Source organism: Lytechinus pictus, chromosome 6, assembly GCF_037042905.1.
Source record: "Lytechinus pictus isolate F3 Inbred chromosome 6, Lp3.0, whole genome shotgun sequence".
In the NCBI taxonomy this organism is placed as follows: domain Eukaryota; kingdom Metazoa; phylum Echinodermata; class Echinoidea; order Temnopleuroida; family Toxopneustidae; genus Lytechinus; species Lytechinus pictus.
In genome coordinates, this window is record NC_087250.1 from 12,649,181 (window position 1) to 12,666,393 (window position 17,213).

Below are 17,213 nucleotides of genomic sequence, written 5' to 3' on the forward strand. Positions count from 1 at the left end.
AATACGAACATGGCAACAGGCTCATATAATTGACAAAATAAAGACAAATAATCATGCTCTTGAGAAATAGCTCAAATGAAATAAACGAGACATGATCAAAAGATGCCGGCGGCCTATAGGGCCATATCTATCTAGCAATGCTGAAAACAAGCAAACCGAGAAATATGACACCATTATATACAGATGAATAATGATTAAAAATACGAAGTTCAACATAATTATAGAACGAAAAGAATCATCTAATCGAGTATTTTAAAACAGCAAACATACAAAACGAATAATGAAAATGTAGACAAATATAATTGTGCTTGTAATGTTCAATCATATACATGCATATGACCCATTTACCCCCCCCCCCCCTCCCCGTTTACCTTGTAACAAAATTACACACTGCAGCAACTGTCAAATTTAAATTTCGCACATTATAACAATGCAGTATGTACGCATCACTATATTTCAAGGGATGGTCCGGGCTAAAAAAACTTATATCTTAATACATAAAGTAGAATTCACTGAGCAAATTGCCGAAAATTTCATCAAAATCGGATAACAAATATTAAAGTTATTGAAGTTTAAAGTTTAGCAATATTTTGTGAAAACAGCCGCATGAATATATACTTTCCGTTTTCTTATGTTATTACATAAAATCACATTTTTTCATTATTTCATACTTGTGTGAATAATATGTCTCCCTTATAATGAAATAAGTTGCAGCAATAAATATCTAATGCACTAAATCAGTTGTCAATCAAATTTTTCTAGTTCTTGGAGGAAAAAATTGAAATAAACCTAATTTCATATAATAAAATACAAAAGAACAAGTGGGGATGTGACATCATCAGCCTACCTAATGAATATTCATGACGACTATTTTCACAAAATATTGCTGAATTTTAAACTTCAATAACTTTATTATTTGTTATCCGATTTTGATGAAATTTTCGGCATTTTGCTTAGTAAATTCTACTCTATTTAATAGGCTATAAATACTTTCAGCCCGGACCATCCCTTTAAGGATGGGGAGGGGGGGGGGGATTTATGCATCCTGAAAGACCAGGGCCCCGTCTTACAAAGAGTTACGATTTATCCGATTGACCACTATGGAAAGCCAGTAATGTTAACATCTGTTATGCGTGACATTTTCGTTCTAAATATTTTCTAGAAATGATGTACATTTACACATTCATTCTTTTCCGGAGAATTTAGTGTGCTTCTCTTTGTTCACAATGCAGGCCTACATTGTGCAAATTTTCTGAAGAAAAAACATATGAAATTGATGGATTTGAATATACTTGACATTGATTGGATCAATCGTAACTCTTTGTATGACGGGGCTCAGTAATACATTCAGGGCCTTGGGGTCCTGGTTTCAATTCGACAAGCCCCCCCCCAAAAAAAAAGGGGGAGGGTCGCTACAAAATGACGGTGATTTTGGTCTAGGACAAGCCCCCCCCCCCCCCCCCAGGGGGAAAAAAAAAATATATATATATATACAGCATTATTTCAAAAAAAAATAAAAAGGTTTCACTACAAACTGTAGGTCATTTTCGTTACAAATCTGCTATTTAGCATAGGCCTATCTACCATATTTCCAGGGGTGCTGCCTAATGGAGAATAACACACGCAGCATGCACCCCCCCCCCCCCTCCCGCCACCGGTAGCAAAATCCGTTTCCCATGCAAGGCAATGAATCCATAATGATTGGAATACAACGTTTTATTTGTTTCTTTTAACAAAAAATCGACTTCATGGCAATTACCAATGAAAATTACATGTGAAGTAAATTAAATGACAATGTTAACCAATATATATACATTATATATATATAATAAGACCGTCTTATTCTACTGCCACTTGTCTAACTGAGATACAGACTTTTTGTATGATAAAATGGACCGAAAACATGTTACTGGTGGTATTTTCTTGGACTTACGCAAAGCTTTTGATGTTATTCCTCACAATTTTATACTTGCAAAACTTAAGTACTATGGTATTACTGGCAATGAATACAACTGGATGGAATCGTATTTAACAGACAGAAGGCAATTTGTAATGATTAACAGTTGTCGCAGTGAATTTTTGAAGATAAAATCAGGTGTCCCACAAGGATCTATACTGGGTCCATTGATATTTCGTATTTTTATTAGTGACATGTGTAATTTGAAATTGCATGTACATTCTAAAATGTCTCTTTATGCTGATGATACCACCATTTTTAATCACGGTGAATCAATTAAGGAGGTACAAAAGTATTTGCAAGATGATTTTGATTCAATAAGTAAATGGCTAGACTTAAATATTATGCATTTACACCCGCAAAAAACAAAAGCCATGGTATTTGGTCAAAAGAAAAAGTTGAGGGGTGCTCATTTGTCAGTGAAATTCAGGAACATACAATTAGAAAATGTAAAAAAGATTAAATACTTAGGTGTCATGCTCGATCCGGGCTTGACTTGGTGCGAACATATTACTAATATCGTTTGTAAAATATCTCGGGCAATAGGTTGTGTAAGGCGGATTAAGCACTTACTGGCCTTTGGTATTATGAAGAAGCTGTACTTTTCTATTATTTTACCTTACATTGATTACTGTATTACATCTTGGGGAAGCAGTGCAAAAATACATTTAGATAAGATACAAAAACTTCAAAATAAATATGCCAGAATGCTTTTGAAAAAAGATTATAATACATCACAAATTTCTTTGTTGCAGTCACTGAAGTGGCAATCAGTAGATCAGCGTATAAAATATCAGTATTGTGTTCTTGTATATAAAATAATGAATGATTTAGTTCCAAATTATTTAAAACCTTTAGTATGTAAACGGCCCGTGAAATACAGGACACGGTATTCTTTACGATGCCCCCTTCAGCTTCCCAAAGCTAGAATTGATCATAAAAGAAAATCTTTCGCATATGTCGGACCCAAATTATTTAATGCACTTCCTTCAAATTTACAAGTTTGTACCTCATTGTTAGTTTTAAAAAAAATATGCAAAGCCTTTCATACGAATTGATAAAGAGCGAAATGATATTCCATTGATTTACAATGCTATGTATGTTTAAATTGTCACTTCCCACTCTATATTTTGGTGTTAATTGTTTCTGATGTTAGATATTTTGTATTTTGTATTTTTGATGTTGTTTGTTGTTGTTGTTCATAGTTATCTTGACATGTATTTTAAACTGCAGGGCGCCTTTGTAAAGCAGTTTTAAGAACTGAACAGGCCTACCCTGCAGTATAAAATAAATAAAACAAAATAAATAAATAAATAAATAAATATATATATTGATTGATTGATTGATTGATTGATAAATAAATATATATATATATATATATATATATATACACGGCATTTACTAAAACCATTTGTGATTATTTATTCCATATGCCGAAGCAGACTATTTAAGTAATAAACGCACCTAGCTCGTACCTGATTATTCACTTGACGAATGAATGAATCAATAAATTCAATCAATCAATCAAATCAAATCAGATCAAATCAATCAATCAATCAATCAATCATCAATCAACCAACCAACCAATCAATCAACCAATCAATCAAATCAAATCAATCAACCAATCAATCAATCAATCAATCAATCATCAATCAATCATCAATGAAACAATCATTTGGCTGATGCCAAATTCTTAAATTTCTCTTGTCATGTTTCTACTGTATTTGCCATTTTTTATATGCCATGTTTGTTATTATCTTGCCTGGAAATAAAATAAATGAATAAAAATAAACAAAAGAAATTATTGGAAACGCCATAAAACCCAAAACAATGAACATAGTATGACGGTGCCGATAAGGCAAAATGTCAATGAGCTATCAAAAATAGAAACAGGGCCTCTTGGTAATCTATATCAAGCCAAAAATTACATAAGGAACAGTAAACTTTCGTAAATTTGCACAGACTCTACCAAACTATCAAAATATGCTATCACGAGCTATCAAATTAACGGTCACATTCATAGAAAATAATACAATGCTAAACATAATATAATAATACTAAGGACCAAGAACAATAGAAAATATAAAAGCCTAATAAATACATTATACATGAATTGTAAAAGGATGCTAAGAAATATTACCACTAAGCTTATCAATATCATCAATTCATACTTCTGCTTGTTACAAAAATCACCGGAGCAGCAGATACTTAGATTCAAAGATTTCCCCTTGATTGCGAAATACTTTTGACAATCTGATGTAGTTGCACAACCCCGGTGAATGGTAGCTTCCATCTTCTGGGCGTCAAATGTTCTTGTTACCTGTATACACAACAATAAATTATACAAAGTAGTCAAGTACTCTAAGGGAGGGGGGGGGGGTGTCAATTTATTTTTGTTTCTTTATTCTCGAGACCGAACACTTTACTTTTGAGTAATGCATGATTATTATCAATATTATCATTGTCATTGTTATTATTGTTATCTATTGTTATAATTATCAGGATGTTGAATAAGTACTTACAAAAAACACAATTCATATTATATTAAAACACTATTTTCATTGACCGTAAATGAACTTTGACCTTGATCATGTGGCCTGAGACTCGTGCAAAACAATAAGTGAGACTTGTTTACCCTTATGTCCTCGTGTCATGAACTAGATCCATAAACTTTCAAAGTTACGATGGCAATTCAACAATATATACCCCCAACATTTTCAAAGTTTATTGACGTTGCAAAGTTCATTGACCTTGAATTACCTCTGACCTTGGTCATGTGACCTGAAACTCATGCAAGATATTCAATGATACCTATGTATCATACTTAAGTATCATATTCAATGCTACTTACTCTTATTATGTCTACTTTTCATGAACTCGTTCAATAAACTTGCAGGGTTATGATAGCAATTCAACAAATACTCCCAACATGACCAAAGTTCGTTGACCCTAAATGACCTTTAACCTTGGTCATGTGACCCGAAACTCAGCCAGGATGTTCAGTGATACACCATTATCCTTATTATGTCCAGGTTTACTGAACTAGATCCATAAACTTTCAACGTTATATATGATAACATTAAAAAAACTTAACCTTGGTTATATAAGATTTCGATGTTGATTGCCCCAACATGGTCTAAGTCCATTGACGCTAAACGACCTTTGACATTAGTCATGTGACCTGAAACTCAGGCAAGATGTTTAATTAGCAATACTTAATTATCCTTTTGTCCAAGATTCATAATCTAGGTCAATGATGACATTTCAAAAATTTAACCTTCGTTAAGATTTGATGTTGACGACGCCGACGCCGCCGCCGCCGTCGGAAGCGGCACCTATATAGTCTCGCTCTGCTATCAGGTGAGACAATTATACCAAATGGTAAGAAACGACAAAAGGTGTGGAACTTTGTGTGCGCTTGATATTGGGGTACTTTTAAGTGTTTCCGGTGGCCTAAAAAAAAAGTGTGTTATTGCTCTATCCATTCTTTTTTCAATATCGATAGAGATCCAAGGACTTGTTTTTTTTTTCAAACCAATCACTTGTACCGAGATAATCGATATTGTGGCAAACATAAAAAGTGATTGCAGTCCTGGGTATGATGATATAAGTATCAAGGTTATAAAGAAATCAATACATATTTTATGTCAACCCCTTTGTGCAATATTCAATCAATGTTTAGAGCTCGGTATATTTCCTGATGAATTAAAGATTGCTCGTGTTGTTCCTGTATATAAAAACGGTCCGAGTGAAAATGTTTCAAATTACAGACCAATATCAGTCTTGCCAATTTTTTCAAAGATTTTAGAAAAGTGTATATATAATAGATTATTTGATTTTATTAACAAGTGCAATATATTATCTCTACATCAATACAGTTTTCGTGCTGGTCATTCAACTTCTTCGGCTCTTATTGATTTTGTCCATACTGTTACCAACGCTCTTGATAATAAGAAATATTTGATAGCAATGTTTTTAGATTTGAAGAAGGCTTTCGATACAGTTGATCACGCTATTTTATTGAACAAACTAGAATTGTATGGCATAAGAGGTAATGTACTTAAATTATTTAAAAGTTATCTATCCAACAGAAAACAATATGTTGAAATATCCAAATGCAAATCAAAGCTTAAGATTATCTCATGTGGGGTTCCTCAGAGTTCTATTATAGGACCGCTGTTGTTTCTCCTTTTTATTAATGATCTTAGTAAAGTATCCAACTTGTTACATTGTATTATGTTTGTTGACGACACTAGTCTGTTTTTATCTCACACAAACAATTCAATTATTCAATTTCTGAACTTGAATTAATATCTGAGTGGTTTTATGCAAACAAAATGATAATTAATCTTGCCAAAACCAATTATATGATTTTTAGTAATTTATTTTTTATAGATAGATAGATAGTCTTTTAATTAGAATGTGCAATACAGATATTAAGTGTGTATCGTCAGTAAATTTTTTAGGAATAACAATAGATAATAAGTTTACATAGAAAAATCATATTGATAATCTGTACAATAAGCTTGCCAAAAATATAGGAATAATGTATAGATTAAGATCATTTCCCAAGGAGATTTTAAAACTGATGTATTATGCCATTGTATATCCATACCTCAATTATGGTATTCTAGCCTGGGGAAGTGCAAGTAGCATTCACATTTATAGATTATATATTTTACAAAAACGTGCAATAAGAATTATGTTTCATGCTCCTTACCTTGCCCATACGAATCCTCTATTTGTTGAATTGAATGTATTAAAATCTTATGATATTCATGCATTTCAAATTCTTATATTTATGTATTTATGTAACAATAACCTCTTGCCAGATTATATCAAAACATTCTTTAAGTTCAATAGTGATTTCCATGGATACAACACAAGAAATGCAAAGGATTTTCATCTACCTAAGCCAAGACTCTCATCTTTTAAAAACTCAATTTCATTTCAAGGACCACAACTCTGGAATTATGTTTCTGTAGATATCAAGCAATCAGTTTCGTTAAATGTTGTTATGTCAAAATCAAGGCAATTTATTTTAAATAGTTATTCATAAAGTTTGTTTGTATAAATTTTATTCAGGCATTATAGGCACCCCCCCCCCCTTTACGTTGTAGTTTAGTGACTTTGTTTTTCTATCTTTGTTATTGAAGTCTTTGTATAATTATTATGTTATAGGGTCAGCTAATCACAAGGCTTGTTCCTTTCTTGCTGCCCCTCTCATATTCAATCCAATGTGTATTTCTATTTGTTGTTGTTGTTTTTCTATTTTGTTAATACGATGCTTTGTATATGTAGTGTTTTTTGTATTGATTTTTATAACCAAATAAATTGAAATTGAATTGAATGAACTCACCCGACAGCCAAACGCACAATGCACATGTACCCCTGTCTCGGAGCAGACCTCATCCATACTGGTCATCACTTCATGTGTAATGGAATGAGTGCAATGGTAGCAGTAGTCAGCTTTTACAAGTGCTCCAGCTAAACAAAATATATTTCGAAAAAGAGGAAATAAATGATGATTTAACATCATTAATATAATGACAACAGTTTACACAAAATATGTGGTCAAGAGACATCATTTTTGTTGGTTAATTGGGTAAACCGACACCACTTAAATGATGTGTAAATTTTACACCATGTTGTGTACATTATTTATTGATAACATGTCTTCTCTCCTATGTTTTACTGAACAAAATGATTTGCCTGATAAATTAAAGACAAATATTCATGCGTGCATGCTCTAACTAATTATAGTGGGTCAATTTCCCCTTATCGCTCTTAAGATTGAGAGTCCGTAGAGGTTCATGTATTGCGAGTTTCAATTCATAAATCATCAGTAATTATGCGGGCGCGTCGTGGTCTAGTGGTTCTGACTTTCGCCTTTCAAACCAAGGGTCGTGGGTTCGAATCCTGGCCATGGCGTGTTTTCCTTCAGCAAGAAATTTATCCGTACTGTGCTGCACTCGACCCAGGTGAGGTAAATGGGTACCCAGCAGGATTAATACCTTGCATGCACTGAGCGCCGGTGATGGTAGCTCGAGCTAAAGCCGGGGTAATATGATAAAGCAGCGCTTTGTATCCTCGGGAAAAAAACGCTTTATGAATCCAGCTATTATTAATATTGAGTAAATTAGAGTGTAGCCATTGCCTGTACATGCGGGTCTGTACAGTGAAAAAAAAACCCAAAATAATAAAATGCATATTAAACAGGTGTGCACCTGTAATCCAAAAGGTGCATTGGGAGAAGTTACAAATTGATGCAGAGGTTTCGAGCCCTGCATGATCGAGGAGTGTTTCATAAAAGGAATGTCGGATGGTTTATCCGACAAGTCCCGTTTAGCCTGCCCTACAGTTAAAGGATGGTCCGGGCTGAAAATGTTTATATCTAAATAAATAGAGTAAAATTTCGTCTAAATCGAATAAATTATTGATAAACTTAAAAATTTCATTCGATTTAGATGAAATTTTCAGCATTTTGCTCCGTGAATTTTACTCTATTTATTTAGATATAAACATTTTCAGCCCGGACCATCCTCCGGGCTGAATGGTCCGGGCCTTTTTCTTATGTTATTACATGACATCATAAGTGTTTCATTTTTTCATACATGTGTAAATGATGTGTCTCCGTTATTATGAAATAAGTTGCGGCAGTAAATAACCAATTCACTTAATCAATTGTCAATCCAATTGTTTTAGTTCTTGGAAGAAAATTTTTAATAAACATAATTTCATATACTAGTACATGTAATAAAATACAAAAGAACAAGTGGGGATATGACATCATCAGCCCATCTAATGAATATTCATAACGACATGCCTAGAACTGTTTCACCGGAATAATGCAAATCTTTAAAATTAAATAACTTCGTTATTTGTTATCCGATTTTGATCAAATTTTCAGCATTTTGCTTTGTGAATTTACTATATTTATTGAGATATAAATATCTTCAGCCTGGACCACCCCTTTAAGCCAGGGTTACACCAAAACTGAATTCTCCCGAATAAAAGACTGATTCTAGCCGAATTCGGATTGTTTCGGTGGATTCGAATGTTCCCGACTCCTTCCTGAATTTTCTCGCATTCGCGGAGGGAGAACAGAATACTCCCGAAAGTACCCAAATACGTGTATTCGGGTGGATTCGCAGCTGATTCGGTTCCGGTTTAACCAAGGGGATATCTCCCTGGTTTAACTCGGGCTTTAGCAAAGTAAAAGTGCTTCTCAGCCCGAGGAGAGATGTAAGATCTGAGGAGAGATGTCAGATCTGACAACTTTTCAGACGAAAATGTTGGTCTTGTCTCTCTCGATGGTTGCATTGAATTTACCCTATAGAGTAAATGGTCACGATTGATAATAATACACGTCAGAAAAAAATCAATTACGCACGCACAAAGTTCATGTTCTCAGCGATGTTCATAATTGGGATAACTATACAAAATATGGATTAATTTTAATCCTCGTTCTAATCTCTCACAAAAATTAGTGACATTTTCACATTCCACTCCACTGAGTAAGCTAAATATTCCGACAAACGTTCCTCTCAATTGAACATTTTTGAAAAATTCATTCCCATTCAAAATGAGGTCACAGCTGGAAGTGTTTTGGGTTTTTCCAAGACTAAAAAAAATCATCACCTTCACACATGTTGATTCTTTTTTCTAATGTTTGTCAAAACAAATGAAGCATTAGTTTTTGACCCGCGGCAATAAATTCTTTCTACAGAGCTTACTAAATTTTATCAATATTTTGATTATTTCCATTTGTTTATGATTTTTTTCTTGCATACATTACTTTATAGTAGATTTAATATAGAGTCCATGTAGAAACTATTCAACAAAAGCATGCGGTATATACAAACTCCTGAGTAAAAAAATTATCTCAATTAATAAATAAATGGAAAATATAGAATATGAATATTAAGAAAACATATAAAATATAAATATTGAAAATATACTGTATATAAAAAATCCGGATAACCAACAAATTTCCTATTCTCGTTATTTTAATTAAACCACTTAACAAATATTTTTGTTTTCATATTCAATTTTCATAATAAGCCGATAGCTACAATTTAAAGGGGAATCCAACCCAAATAAAAACTTGTTTTTATAAGAAAGAGAAAAATCAGACAAGTTGTTAGGTGAAAGTTTGAACAATATTGGACAAACAACAAGAAAGTTATGAATTTTTAAAAGTTGTAAATATTGGTGATCACTATACCCATGGAGACTTCAAATTGGCCGCATATGGGATGTCATAGTGATGTAAGGCAAGGACTACTCTTCTATGTACTCCAATACATATTATGGCTAAAATGTCATTTTTCCCAAAAGTTTTATTTCAAATTGTATTTTTCTTTCATGAGGACATAAAACAATATACTACCTGGGTTATATTTAGATTACTGCCCCAGGGGAATGGGTACTTAGGAGAAAACCACAAATCCCTGATAATAAAGTACATGGCCTATGGGAAAGTTGTCCTTGCCCCTTGTCATAATTTACTTACCCAGTTGCCAATTTGAAATCTACATACTATTAGTGATCTCAATTTTAAAGCAGCTATAACTTTCTTATTGCTTGTCCGATTTCTTTCAAACTTTCACCATTCTGTTTAATTTATTTTTTTCCTTCCCAACACAACATTTTATGGCCAAGGCTGGATTCCCCTTTAAGGAATAAAATGTTTAGACGGATACTTAAGATTTTCAGCAGGGTATTTGAACATTAAAGGCCCTGACTAATCCAATATTTTTAATAGACATAATTATAGGTCTTACCAAAAGTGAAAATCGCTGCACAAATATAACTCACAATCCGCATCATCGATGTGAACTCCATTGCTGAATTTAAGAGATTAGGCAGTCAGAATCATCTATAGGCTTCAATCTGAAATTTAATATTATAATTACAAACATTTATTTGTGAAAAAAAATAGTAAGCTATATTGTATAAATGGTACAAGTCCTGTGGTATACTCTCCGACCTATAGATCCCAATTTTTGTAAAGCAGATTTTAAAAAAATTATTATATACATCACTGCCCCCTTTAAAAATCCTTGATACGCCCCTGGTAGTAATAGGGAGAGTTGTAGTAGGAGAGTAGAAGTAGTTAGTTAGAAGTAGTAGTAGTAGTAGTAGTAGTCTTAGTAGTAGTAGTGTATAGCAGTAGGAATAGTAGTAGTAGATCTACTAGTAGAAGTAGTAATGTAGTAACAGCAGTAGTAGTAGTAGTATTAATATAAGTAGTAGCAGTAGTAGTAGTAGTCAGTGGCGTACCGTGGGTCACGGCATTGGGGGGGCACCAGCAAAAAAATCGAGTCACTTAGGGAGCGCGCGAAGCGCGCTCAGTTGCCAGGTATACTGACCTAATAGAGACATTTTAAGGACAAGCAGTGCCATTAAACAGATATGTATCTCACTGATTAGACAATGCGAGCGCGAAGCACGAGCTGAAAATTTTTGATATTCAGACCTAAAAAAGGACATTATAAGCAAGTTTTTTGTAATCATGATCCGTCTCGCTAAACAAAAAAATGCGATTCGCGAAGCGCGAGCTGAAATTTTTGTATACATTGACCCAAACAGGGACATTTTAAGGACTATATTTTAGGAATCCATTTAGAGTATAAATATCTCAGCATAGTCATCTAATGCTAGTGCAATCCTTTGCTGATTTTGTTAGAATTACATCTAAACACATGAAGCACTTTTTGTAGTCATTGGAATCATGATTATCATACGCATCTCACTAATCAAATACTGCGAGCGCGAAGCGCGAGCTGAAATTTTTTTGTAATTCACACCTGAAGAGGGGCATTCTAAGGCTTGTTTGTAGGAATTCACAAAGACCTTACGTATTTCACTAACCAAATGATGCGAGTGCGAAGCGCGAGCTGAAAATTTTTGATATTCAGATCAGAAAAATTGACATTTTAAGGACAGATTTTATGAATTTATGAAGAGCAGACATCTCACCAATCAACTAATGCGAACGTTAGCACGGACAGGAAATGTTTTAAATTAAACCTTAAAATAGGGCAATCACTTTAATTAGTCATGAAAAAGAAGCAAATGTCACTACATAAAACAATAATAACTCGAATTGCGAGGAAATATATTTGGTGTATATTGTTTTGAAAACGGGAGGTTTTAGTACAACAGGATCATATATCCCGTTAAACAGTCTATGCGAGCACCAGGAACAATGAAGACATAGGCCCTTAGCAAATAATGTTTCATAACGTTATGAAAAAATGCTTCTCATGTAATATAACATAACATAATATAATATAACATTTCAATGAACAAGTACATGTATTTCTTCTTTCCCCACTACTTTTCTCTTCCTTTCTCCCTCTTTTTCTCCTTTTCCCCGTTTTTTTGTTGTTTTTTTGGCCAGCCGATTGGGGGGGCACGTGCCCCCCATGCCCCCCCGTAGTTACGCCACTGGTAGTAGTATTAGTAGTAATAAGAGTAATGGTAGTAGTAGTAGTAGTAGTAGTAGTAGAAGAGGAAGAGGAAGTAGTAGCATATTAGTAGTGGTAGCACGAGTAGTGGTAAAGTAGAAGTAGTAGCATCGCAGTATATATGCTCTCGTCGTATTAGCAGTCTGGGCCTAGCAGTATAACATACATAGTCATGATAGTTACTACTAATACTAGTACTTGTACAACTATACTACTACTACTACTACTACTACTACTACTACTACTACTACTACTACTACTACTTCTACCACTACTACCACTACTACTACCAGTGGCGTACCTAGGATTTTCCACAGGGGGGGCAAAATCGTCCGCCAAAAATTTGACAAGCAAAAAAAAAAAAAAAAGGTCTTCAAGTTCAATCACAAAACAAAGGATTTCGTATTAAAAAAAATTGACAAGCAAAAAAAAAAAGAAAAAAAAAAGGTCTTCAAGCTCGTCAGGGGGGCAATAAAGGTCTTCAAGCTCGTCAGGGGGGGGCAAAAAAGGTCTTTCAAGCTCGTCAGGGGGGCAGGGATACGTCCTTTGCATTGGTTGTGGCTCGTCAGGCCAGGGGGGGCAGACTGCCCCCCTGCCCCCCCCCCCCCCCGTAGGTACGCTACTACTATCACTACTACCACTACTACTTCCACTACTATACTACCACTATACTACTACTACTACTAGATCTACATATACTATACTTCTACTACTATACTACTAATACTACTACTACTACTATACTTCTACGTACTACTACACTACTACTACTACTACTACTACTACTAGTACTACTACTACTATACTACTACTACTACTTCTACTGCTACTAGCTACTACTACTTGCTCTACTTGTACTACTACTACAACTATAGTGTCGCGATTTTATACCTTCTGTAATATACCATGCATTAACAATGACCCAGTCAAAGTATGATAATCAGACCAGTTGCGTTTGGCAAATGTACAGCTCAGTTTTAACACTAACAGCATAAAATGAAAAACATGATGTATACTTGCCTTGCACTGCCTGTGCACATAATCCGGAATCCAAATTTATAGAACATATCCTAGTAAGTGAAAAAGCTGGAGATTTCGTGCCAGATCAGAATGATATGCAGTGGTATTTGTTATATTGGTGCAACGCGATTTGGTGTACTTTGATCCGTTGCGAGTTTGCATAGGTACGTACGTAGACTACATGTAGCTATGCTATGATGAGCAAGATCCCATTTTGGTACATGTACATGGGGTTTCCCCGATAATCGCTGATACCGAGTGAGGGCAGGCTCCCATTATTAAATCCATTCTGTCAGATATTCATCGTCTGTTTTTAAAACTGTCTTTGAATATTGTAAGAATTCACTTTGCAGATTTCTCCTAACTACCTTCCTTTTTATTTTGCTAGTTTATTGACAAATATATACGTACGTTGATTATTTCCAAATTAAGTCAGCCCGGCAAATTAGGGCCCTCGGTTCAATAAATCGAGTGACAGTATAAATATATTATTACATGGTGACGGTAGTAATGATAATAATAAAAGCACGGTGTATTAAAATAATGATGATGATGATGAAGGTAATGATAATAATCATAATAATGATAGTAATAGTAATAATAATGATAATAATAATAATGATAGTATAGTATCTATATTAAACCTAAAAATCGATAAGCGGCTGGTTTGTTATTATCATTAGATTATTTTAGTGCTTGATGTGTTTTCCGTTTGGCCCTGCTTTTATTGTAATTTTCAAATATGGACTTAAATTGATTTATATTGAGGGCCGTAGTCTTTCTTGAGGGGCGTCCTTTTTCAAGCCTTTGTGCTTATGACTGTCCCCTCCCATGCAATGATTGTTTGTTATTTTACCGTAAAAATATTGTCAATATATTTTATGTTGTATGGTCAATTTTTGGAATGTAAATAAAGAATCAATCAATCAATCAACAATAATGATAATGATAGTAATAATAAAAATTATGCCATTGACGATTCAAATTATAATAATTTTGATAGTAATTATGGGTACATGGGTGTCGTTCCGTGGCGCTCATGAGAAAGGAATAGTCAAGACAAATAATAATAAAAAAAAAAACATGTGGACCGAACGAGCAATTTAATCTACTTTTTAATTGAGGTATTGAAACTCTTAAAAATAAACAAGTGGAGCGCCTCTAGCATGCAGTCTCGCCTGCATTACGCGATTCAATATACCAGCAATGCTGACTTTGAAAACAACTGTAGAATAATCATTCACAAAAACACCATTCATATGATGACAAAATACATGCATGTACTATGTTCATTGACCCTTGATTACTCTTATGTCTAAGTTTTGTGAACGAGGTTCATATACTTTCTAAGTCATGATGACGTTTTAAAAAACTTAACCTTCGATTACGATTTGATGTTGATTCGCCCAACATGGTCTAAATTCATTGAACCTAAATGATCTTTGTCCTTGATCATGTGACCTCAACCCCTAGCAGGAAGTTCAGTAATAATAATCATTATGTCGAATTTTCATGAACTAGGCACATATACTTTTTAAGTTGACATTTCAAAAACTTAACCTTTGGTTAAGATTTGATGTTGACGACGCCGCCGCCGCCGTCGTCGTCAAAAAAGCGGCGCCTATAATAGTCTCGCTCTGCTATGCAGGCGAGACAATAATGGCTAAGATGATAGTAGTAAACGTATGGCCCCTTCAGGGGCGGATCCAGCCTTCGCCAATAGGGGGGGGGCCGGATTTTTTTTCAGCCATACTTTCCCGCCGGGCGGGCATATTTTCCCCGATCGGCCGCTCGAAGATGATTTTTGGTTTCTTTGAAGGGGTAGTTCTAATAGTCACTTTTTAGCTTTATTCTTATGAATCAACATAAATATGTAATATCATAATCCTTATCTATATAATGCGAGCGCAAAGCACGAGCTAAATTTTTGGAAATCATATGTATTTTTTCCTAAAATTCGAACATTCTGGGCAATGTTTGTTATCCTGAAAAAGATGTGTATGCAACTACATAATTACTACGAACGCAAAGCGCGAGCAGAAATGAACTGATTGAAAGGTACCTGTTAAAGACTGCATGCAGTTAGCCATGAAGACGTTACATATTTTAAAAATCAAATAATGCGAGCGCGAAGCGCGAGTAAAATTTTGTGGGAATCTTATGTATTTTTCCTAAAAATTTGAACATTCTGGACAATGTTTGTTAACCTGAAAAAGATGTGTATGCAATTAAATAATTACTACGAACGCGAAGCGCGAGCAGAAATCAACTGATGGAAAAAATACCTGTTAAAAACTGCATTACATTTAGCTATGAAGACGTTACATATTTTAAAAATCAAATAATGCGAGCGCGGAGCGCGAATAAAATTTTTTGGGAATCTTATGTATTTTTCCTAAAAATTTGAACATTCTGGACAATGTTTGTTAACCTGAAAAAGATGTGTATGCAACTAAATAATTACTACGAACGCGAAGCGCGAGCAGAAATGAACTGATTGAAAAGGTACCTGTTAAAGACTGCATGCAGTTAGCCATGAAGACGTTACATATTTTAAAAATCAAATAATGCGAGCGCGAAGCGCGAGTAAAATTTTGTGGGAATCTTATGTATTTTTCCTAAAAATTTGAACATTCTGGACAATGTTTGTTAACCTGAAAAAGATGTGTATGCAATTAAATAATTACTACGAACGCGAAGCGCGAGCAGAAATCAACTGATGGAAAAAATACCTGTTAAAAACTGCATTACATTTAGCTATGAAGACGTTACATATTTTAAAAATCAAATAATGCGAGCACGGAGCGCGAGTAAAATTTTTTGGGAATCTTATGTATTTTTCCTAAAAATTTGAACATTCTGGACAATGTTTGTTAACCTGAAAAAGATGTGTATGCAACTAAATAATTACTACGAACGCGAAGCGCGAGCAGAAATGAACTGCTTGAAAAGGTACCTGTTAAAGACTGCATGCAGTTAGCCATGAAGACGTTACATATTTTAAAAATCAAATAATGCGAGCGCGAAGCGCGAGTAAAATTTTTTGGGAATCTTATGTATTTTTCCTAAAAATTTGAACATTCTGGACAATGTTTGTTAACCTGAAAAAGATGTGTATGCAATTAAATATTTACTACGAACGCGAAGCGCGAGCAGAAAACAACTGATCGAAAAAATACTTGTTAAAAACTGCATTACATTTAGCTTTGAAGACGTTACATATTTTAAAAATCAAATAATGCGAGCGTGAAGCGCGAGCTGAAATTTGTTGACATTTTTACCCAAAGAATGGAAATTCTAAGCACTTTTTGCAACTTAAACAGAATAGGTATATAACTAAACAATTGATGCGAGCGGAAAATTTCGAGATTTAGACCTACTGAACGAGACACTCTATTCATGTTTTGTAAATCATGAAAAAGATGAGTAATTGGGGCTCTTTTTTACATTGATAATGCGAGCGAAAAGCGCGAGCAGAAAATTTTCATATGCGTTTTGAACTGATCGAAAAGGTACCAGTTAAGGACTGCCACTTAGCCATGAAGACGTTACATATTTCAACAATCATATAATGCGAACGCGAAGCGCGAGCTGAACATTTTTTACATTTCTACATAAAGAATGAAACATTTTAATCAATTTTTATAATCGTGAACAAGATAGCTATATGATAACTAAACAATTGATGCGAGCGCGAAGCGCGAGCTGAAAAAATGGGACACTCTATCCATGTTTTGTAAATCATGAAAAGAATTAGTAAT

At 34.2% G+C, this 17,213-nt stretch overlaps 1 long non-coding RNA gene across 1 annotated transcript; it reads right to left on the minus strand.

Annotated features, from left to right (window-relative positions):
* Window positions 1–1,660: 1,660 nt before the first annotated feature.
* Window positions 1,661–13,656, minus strand: LOC135154412 (uncharacterized). The gene is made up of 4 exons (XR_010293806.1): window positions 13,453–13,656; window positions 10,744–10,852; window positions 7,317–7,444; window positions 1,661–4,277 (listed from the first exon to the last, which is right to left on the minus strand). It is a non-coding gene; the product is annotated as an uncharacterized LOC135154412 (long non-coding RNA).
* Window positions 13,657–17,213: the final 3,557 nt, after the last annotated feature.